General features: G+C 30.7%; 1 non-coding gene across 1 annotated transcript; it reads left to right on the top strand.

Annotated features, from left to right (window-relative positions):
• The first annotated feature begins 2,539 nt into the window (after positions 1–2,539).
• TRNAK-CUU lies at positions 2,540–2,612 on the top strand. The gene has a single exon. It is a non-coding gene; the product is annotated as a tRNA-Lys (tRNA).
• The last annotated feature ends 5,473 nt before the right edge of the window (positions 2,613–8,085 follow it).

Here is an 8,085-nt window from a genome sequence, read left to right as displayed (position 1 = left end):
CTTTTTTCCACTAAAGTACAACATAAAATGAGGGGTATTTAGATTGATGGATTCATCAACCAGATATCTATCAATATCATTCATATTCTTCAACATATCAATTTGTTGTTGATGCGAAAAAGATTTCAATAATTTTCCTAATTAATTGATCGTGAATCTCTTTTGGTAACCTATACGTTTAGTTAAAATGAAATAAAACATAATATCAATAAAAATTATATAAAATTTATACATTATTAATATATATATATATATATATACATAATAAACATATATATATATATATATATATATATATAATTTTATAAAAATTATATATTAGTGACGGGTTGGCAGGTTGAGCTAGGCCCAACCCATGGACGGTTTGGCCGCTTAGATTTAATTGGTTGTTAGCGGGTTGAGTTGGGTTGGACATGTTTTGCAGGATGACAGTTTTTTATACACCCCTATCTCTTCCTTTGGAGGAACATTTCCCTTCCTTGTGGACAAAAATCTCTATCCCTAATGGTTTGAAAAATGTTGGACCGGTTTTCATGGTGATGAGTTGGCGAAGAAACTTAGAGGCCGTTTACTAAATGTTTAACCGGGAAGTGCTTACCGGGTAACTTTACTTACCGAATGAACATGGCAAGGGTCAAAACTCTTACCCGATAAGAACAATGATAAAGATGAAGAGTTTTACTTGGTAAGTGAGGGTAACGACTCTTACCCGGGTAAGTGCTTACCAAGTAAATTGTTGCATACGATACCATTTTGATGTACTATGTTGACTTTTTAACGACAAACGTTTACCCGATAAACATTTAAGTAAACGACCCCTTAGTACTACAAATGCTCTAAGAACTTGCAAAGTTAAAATCCTACATAAAATTTACAAAGATAGTTCTTACAAGAACTCCTTTTTTGGATCCTTGTATTTGTTTAAGCATTTATAATTATTATATAGAAGTCAAAAAATAAAAAAACTAATAAAATATTAATTCACATAAAGTAGATAAAGAAACAAAATTCTTGTAGAATAACTCAATGATGTGGATACTTAAACTCTTTCTGGTTCTATCTTTTTACCATGTTATTTTTAACTCATTAAATCAAGAACTCACATATAAACTCAACAACGGTAATTCGTATTAGGAGTGTTCATCTAAACCACCAAACAACACAAATCGTCCAGACCGCAAAACCTAGTTTAGAACTTCTGTGGTACGGTTTGAGTTAGCAAACCGCGGTTTAAACCACACCGCATATTTTATATAACACACACACACACACACATATATATATATATATATATAATATTACTAATTTATGTAATATTTTTAATCATTTTTTCTCCCTAGCCCATAGAAAAGTTTAAAATTTTGGGTTTTGATCCGTAATATTAATAAATTATAGCCCATTAATCCGTTAGGCACTTTTAAACTTTAAACAAACATCTACGATTATGTCATGAATCTGAGACTTCTGCCCTAGTTTAAATGTTAATATCAAATTTCAAGTTTCAAAAGATTTCAATTTTACATACAATTGATGCCTTACTCATGAACTCAATTTTCAAACATTAGTCGCCTTCATTTCATTTCAATCGACGCTCTCTAAATTGAACTTTTTGGATTATGGTCATGTTATTGTTAATTTTATAATGAAGTTTTAATCTTAATAATTATTGGATTGTAGGCGTAAAATGTGATAGGTACAAACCGCACCGTAAAATACGGTTTGAGGTATATGCGGTGCAATTTGTGGTTTGGGAAAATGCTCAAACCGCATATGCGGTGCGGTTTATGGTTGGCTCCAAACCGCATCACAAACACCTCTAATTTGTATAAGAACCCCTTTTTGTGGCTCCCATGTATTTTTTTAACATTAATAATTATTATATCATTATAATAATCAACAAATACTCCCTCCGTCCCAAAATAAACGTTGACAATTAAAATGACACACAATTGTAGAAATGTGTAGTTATTACACTTTTTAATTATTTTATCCTTAAGTATAAACATAAATTTTCTCCACCACATAATTATGAGTAGAATGAGAAAATAGATAATTACTTTTGAAAGTAGATACTTACTTTGAGACAAACTAAAGAGTAATGTAAACACTTATTCCAAGACCGAAGGAGTAGCAAATATTGTGGGTGACTTTTTTTTTTTGATTAACCTGGATATCCAACCCACTATGCGAGCCGACTAATCCCAGGACGACCACCTGCTTTGCAGATAGCCTAGAGTCACCGCATTTGAATCTTCGTGGCCACAAGGGGATTTTTATTTCTCCTTGAATTTGAACCTGAGACCTCTTGGTACTTTTGACCTTTGGAGTCAAGCTCAATCCAATCAGGCACCACCCTTGTGGTTTATAAAGCGTCATTTCACACAATGTTCAAGGTAAGAACCTCAAGAACTCCAAAGATTTCTATGACATACATAAGAACTATCTACAATTATACTTCTTATAAGAACCTCCCATTGTGCTGTGAATATTGATGTCTCAGTTGCATATAAATAAGAAAATGAAGAAGTTAGCACAACAAGCCCGTCTAGCTCAGTTGGTAGAGCGCAAGGCTCTTAACCTTGTGGTCGTGGGTTCGAGCCCCACGGTGGGCGTATTTTTTATTCTTTTAGCTTTCTTATACAAAGACTTGGGATCATGTGAGATCAGTCTGTTTTCGTGAGACCAGTTTTTTACACTTGAAACTTCACAGCAAAATGCTGTGAAGGTGACTTTTTTTTAACCTTCACAGTGTTTTTGCTGTGAAGGTTCGACTTTTTTTACCTTCACAGTGTTTTCGCTGTTAAGTTTCAAGTGTAAAAGGGTGGTCTCACGAGTCTCACAAAAACAGGGTGGTCTCACGAATCTCACAAAAATAGGCTGGTCTCACATGATCCCAAGTCTATATATAGGGTTGGGTTCACGTGAGACCGGTCTGTTTTCGTGAGACCACATTTTTACACTTGATATTTCACAGCAAAATGTTGTGAAGGTAACCTTCACAGTGTTTTTGCTGTGAAGGTTCGGATTTTTTTTAACTTCACAGTAAATTTGCTGTGAAGTTTCAAGTGTAAAAAGATGGTCATTTGCTGTGAAGTTTCAAGTGTAAAAAAATGGTCTCATGGAAACAAACTGGTCTCACGTGAACCCAACCCTCTTATACGAATATCTTTTTGGCTCTTTTAAAACATACCGTAATTTTTCTACAACAATTTAGTCATTAAAAATGTAAACAAATTTCGATAATGTATCTAATAAAATGACATGTTACAAATTCAAATCATTAATTTTGATAATGTATCTAATAAAACATGTTAGTCAAGTGACAACATTTTGTTTATTTTGCAACATTTTTTAGAATCGGTCTTATTTTCCTTCCTTTCCCACTTAAAAATCTCGAGAACCCAATTTTTTTTCTTCACCCTATTTCCTTCTCTTTCCCTCCCGTTCCTTTGTAAAAAAGAAAGACTCGAAAATAAGACGTTAGAAAAGCTAAATCAACCAAGGAGACAGGGTCGTTCCTGACTGAGGGTGGACCGGACGAAACCTAGGGCCCACAAGAAATATGGGTCAAAATGTTTCTAGCATATGTTATATGGTATGTAACAGTAGTTCAAAACAAATTAGTAAATAAAATAATCACAATATTCTTTAGTATTTAACAGGACCCAAAAAGAATTTATCATTACATTAAAGGCCTAGACTTGTATTAATTAATTATACTGAAGAAAAAAGAAATGTAAAATGTTAATTGGTCGTTCATTTTATAATATTGTTTATGTTTTATTAAGTTTTTTATCTGCTACCAAAATCTAAAACTACTTTGCCTAGAAAATATTGATATATTCTCCATCATTTATCTTTCATTCACTCTTTTGATTATTTCATCCACATGAATTCTATTTTTGTATTTGAATATAATAGATTTCTTGTTATTAACTAAAAAAACTCCTTTTTAAAAAAATTACAAGCAATACAAGACCATCCAACTTATATCTATATTTAGGATTTCAAAACTACTCTTGTTTTTCCTTACATCATTGACTCCTTATTAACTAATACTGAGTGTATGAATTTTAAGTACTCTTTTATCTTTAAAACATGAATAAGATCTCAAATTATGCCTAATATGGCCTTTCGATTATAAGATTGGTGGTTCCGTAAAAAAATTGTTTTAACCCTAAACGTTTAAAATGATGATAAATATGAAAATACAACTGACTTATATTCATTTAGATAGAGTGTACTCTAGATAGAGTGTACTCCGAATAGTCAACACTGATACCCAAAATGATGTCAATCTATATATTAAAGGTATACTAGAAGGGTACTCGTGCAATGCATCGAGACACATTTCGATTTCAATGTTTCGTTTTATTTTTTTTATCTATATCAATATAATACGATTTTATGTGGTTTTGAGAAAGCGATAATGTTTTTTTTAATAAAATATAAATTTGAAAATATCATATAAAATTTGCAAAAAATATATTAATATTAGTATCAAATTAACTATTTAAAAGTTTTTATTTATGTATTTTTTTTAATTCAAAAATTTTATTATAATTTAATTTATCGTAACGAAGTAACTTAATTTAAGTTTAATAATATATTTTTTTTATAAAGATAATAATTAAGTATTATGTTAGATTCAATAATTATTCTAATTATATTTTAGATTTTTATATTTTAAAATGAGATGTTTATTCTCTATTTGATTATGTTTATCCGCAGTTAGTTACACGAATTCAAACATAGAGCTTTAGTAAGTTGTACTTATGCACAATTTACTTGTAATCTTGAATTTTAAGTAATATGCATCAATAAACAGTACTCCGTGCATAAAAAATAGTTTATAAGAGTTTTTGTCAAATGTTTTATAATATAGTATAGATTATATGATGTGTTTGATGGTGGAACATGTTTATGATGTTATGTAAAAATGATATGGTAGATAATATTAATTTACAAATAATTACTGATTGATTTCGCCTCCATGAATACTTGGAAAAACTGTTTTATATGAATTATTAGTATTTCTTCAATTCAATATTATTTATGATGATAAAAACAATATGTTAAAAATATTGTACTTATAAAGGGCCCTTTTTTATCTTACCCAAGACCCATAAAATATCAGGAAAAAGATAGATTAGGGAACACATATGTCGTGTCACTACAAACCGATTTATTTGAGTAAAAGATTGATCATTGGTAATTTCAATCGGTTTTATACGAAACCCGTTCTCTAAGAACCACATTTGAGGAGGTATTTTAGAGCTAACCTCACGACCGAGGCTAGCAGAAGGGTTCAATTTTAGCTCCCACATGATTCAGATTTGAACAAGATGTGTATTTAAGTAAAGTCGTTACGTCTCTTTGTAAACTGAACTACAAATTAATTCTTTAACTTATCATCATTGGGGTTGTTCTTATAATTATACATTTTTGCTACGATGAAAATTCTTTTTTTGAAACGTTAATGTAACTTGTAATAGGAATTGCTGAAATGTTTTTTTTTACTATTAAACCATGTTTGAACTAGTCGTCTGCTTAGTGAAGTTTGATCGTCCAACTCGAAAAGTAAAATAACGAAAGTAATTGGACAGTTGCATGAATGTTATTTAAAATAAGTAGTTAAAACAAATTGCCCAAAACTTGTAACTGATATATTTATATATACAATGAACATATAAAGAATTATGCATATATTTCATATATATATATATATATATATATATATATATATATATAGGGGCCTAATCAAATGAGAACTAATTAGTTTGTGGTAACTGTGAGAACCAATATTAACCCCAAATCAATAGATAAATTAGGAAATTTATAATTTTGACAATTTTGAATTAAAATTTTAATGCAAGGATATTTTTGGTATTTTACAACTTTCCTCCCTCTTCTCTTCTCTCTCCGGCCACCGTCCTCCGTCCACCGTCCGCCGGCCACCGTCCTCCGATGATACTACAATGGTATCACAATGCATCATATATGTGCTTGGGTATCACATTGATGTCGTTTGTGTGGTCGATCGAAGATGTAACACAGTGGTATCACTATGCATCTTATATATGATTAGGTATCACAATGTATCTTTTGTTTAACAGAGTCAATATTTTTAGGTATCACAGTGGTATCATAGTGGTATCACCAGAGGCCGGAGAGAGAAGAGAGGAGAGAGGAGAGTTTTAAAATACCAAAAATATCCTTGCATTAAGATTTTAATTTAAAATTACCAAATTTATAAATTTCCTAATTTATCTATTGATTTGTGGTTAATATTGGTTATCACAGTTACCACAAACAACTCAATTCTACCTTGAATAAGCCCATATATATATATATATATATATGTGCTTCTGTACAAACAGGTGTGGTAAGAGAGTGAGCATGTGATCGTAACAAACGACTGCAATAGAAAAGGTACAAGACAAAGTACGATAAAAGCTAGGCAAAAATCGATATTGTTCCTTTGATCCGAATATGTACAGTTAGTTATAAACTTATTACTAAAACAATATTACACTCTATTTTAAATTGTAAATCCATTTGTTTTTTTTTTCCATGTTTTGTCGTTTTCTGAAAGTGGTATTTTTTTGCAATTTATTCAGTTTTTTTGTTGTAAGAGAAAGACATAGAGAGAGAGAGAGAGAGTCATCTTGATATCTAGAGAAATCTCAGGTATTTAATTTAAAGTAAAGAAAAGAAATGCATCGACAATGTACAACTTTCATAACTCTTGTCAAGGTACACAAAATTCTCGAAGAATGGAGTTTCTTGGGAAAGGTTTTCTAATGCAGTTGCAACTTGATCTTTAGGCTCGTTGTTTGTCTTTTTGTTTTATTGGTTTGGTGGTTGTTTTATCTTAGTTGACTTTCGACTGTCTTTTCGGTTTTTCTTGAGGTTCTAGGTTGTCCTGTCCCTCGCATGCTCCTGTTGGATACTTCTGTTTTGTTCTTGTTTGGTTAATGCATTGACTTTAAATAGGGGTTATTGCATTAGTGTGATGCGACAAGATTGGGTTATTGCATCAATGAGATGCGAAGAAAAATTATATCACCTCAAGGTTATTATCGCATGTGTAGGATGTGACAAAATTTGTTATCGCATCAATGTGATGCGATAAGTTGGTGTATTACATGTGGAATGTGATAACTTGATTATTTGTTTATTTAATGCGATAAGTTTGAGACTTCAATGGGTCATGATGTGATAAGTTGAAGTTGTCTCATCTATATGATGCGACAAAAAAAAAATTGTTTTAATAAAACATTGTTTATTTGTTATTAATACAAATATAAGTTTTTATAAAAATGTTTTGGTGATTTTCATCTTGTAATAACAATCAAAAGAGATTTCTCACTAGACCTCATGGTCTAACCCTCATTTTATGTTTTAAAATGTACATCAGAGGTTGGACACTTTTTGAGGATAAGGGAAATAGGGAAATGTGAAAGGGATCATGATTGCATCACATATGTGGGTTGTTGGAAGCTATTATGTTATTTGTACTTGAGAATTTGTTATATTTACAAGTCTTGTACTTTTTTTTTTGTAAGGGTGTCCGAGTCGAAGCCCAACTAATCCCGGCAAATTTGGAGGCTAAACATGGCCCCACTTAAATGTCGCGAGTGAATTACACCTTTGGTCTATATGGTTTGCTCAAATTTTAGATTTGGTCCCTAAAATAAATTATCTATACTAATAGTTCTTTACTTTTCATTTTTATAACACCCATGGTCCCTCTATTTAACAACGTAGTTAGTAATCATTCTGAAGGATTAATCGGTCTTTAAACAAACTATAGGTACCAAAAATTTCATCTGATTCGCTTTTTTTTTTAACTTTTTATTAACAAAATATTATATATTTCCAATCACAAATCAAATTTATTAAAACTAGAAGCGTACTCGCGCAATGCAGCGAGATACATCATGATTTTAATATTTCATTTTATTCTTTATCTCAGTCGATGTTACAATATGGATTTATGTGATTTTAAGAAAGCGATGATGTTTTTATTTTTGAATAAAATATATGTTTGAAGATATCATAAAATTTTGACAAAAATATATC

This window comes from Cynara cardunculus (genome assembly GCF_001531365.2).
Source record: "Cynara cardunculus var. scolymus isolate 2C chromosome LG 13, CcrdV1, whole genome shotgun sequence".
NCBI classification, from domain to species: Eukaryota; Viridiplantae; Streptophyta; class Magnoliopsida; order Asterales; family Asteraceae; genus Cynara; species Cynara cardunculus.
Note: the sequence above shows the minus strand (reverse complement) of the source record. Positions and strands in the feature narration are given on the sequence as shown.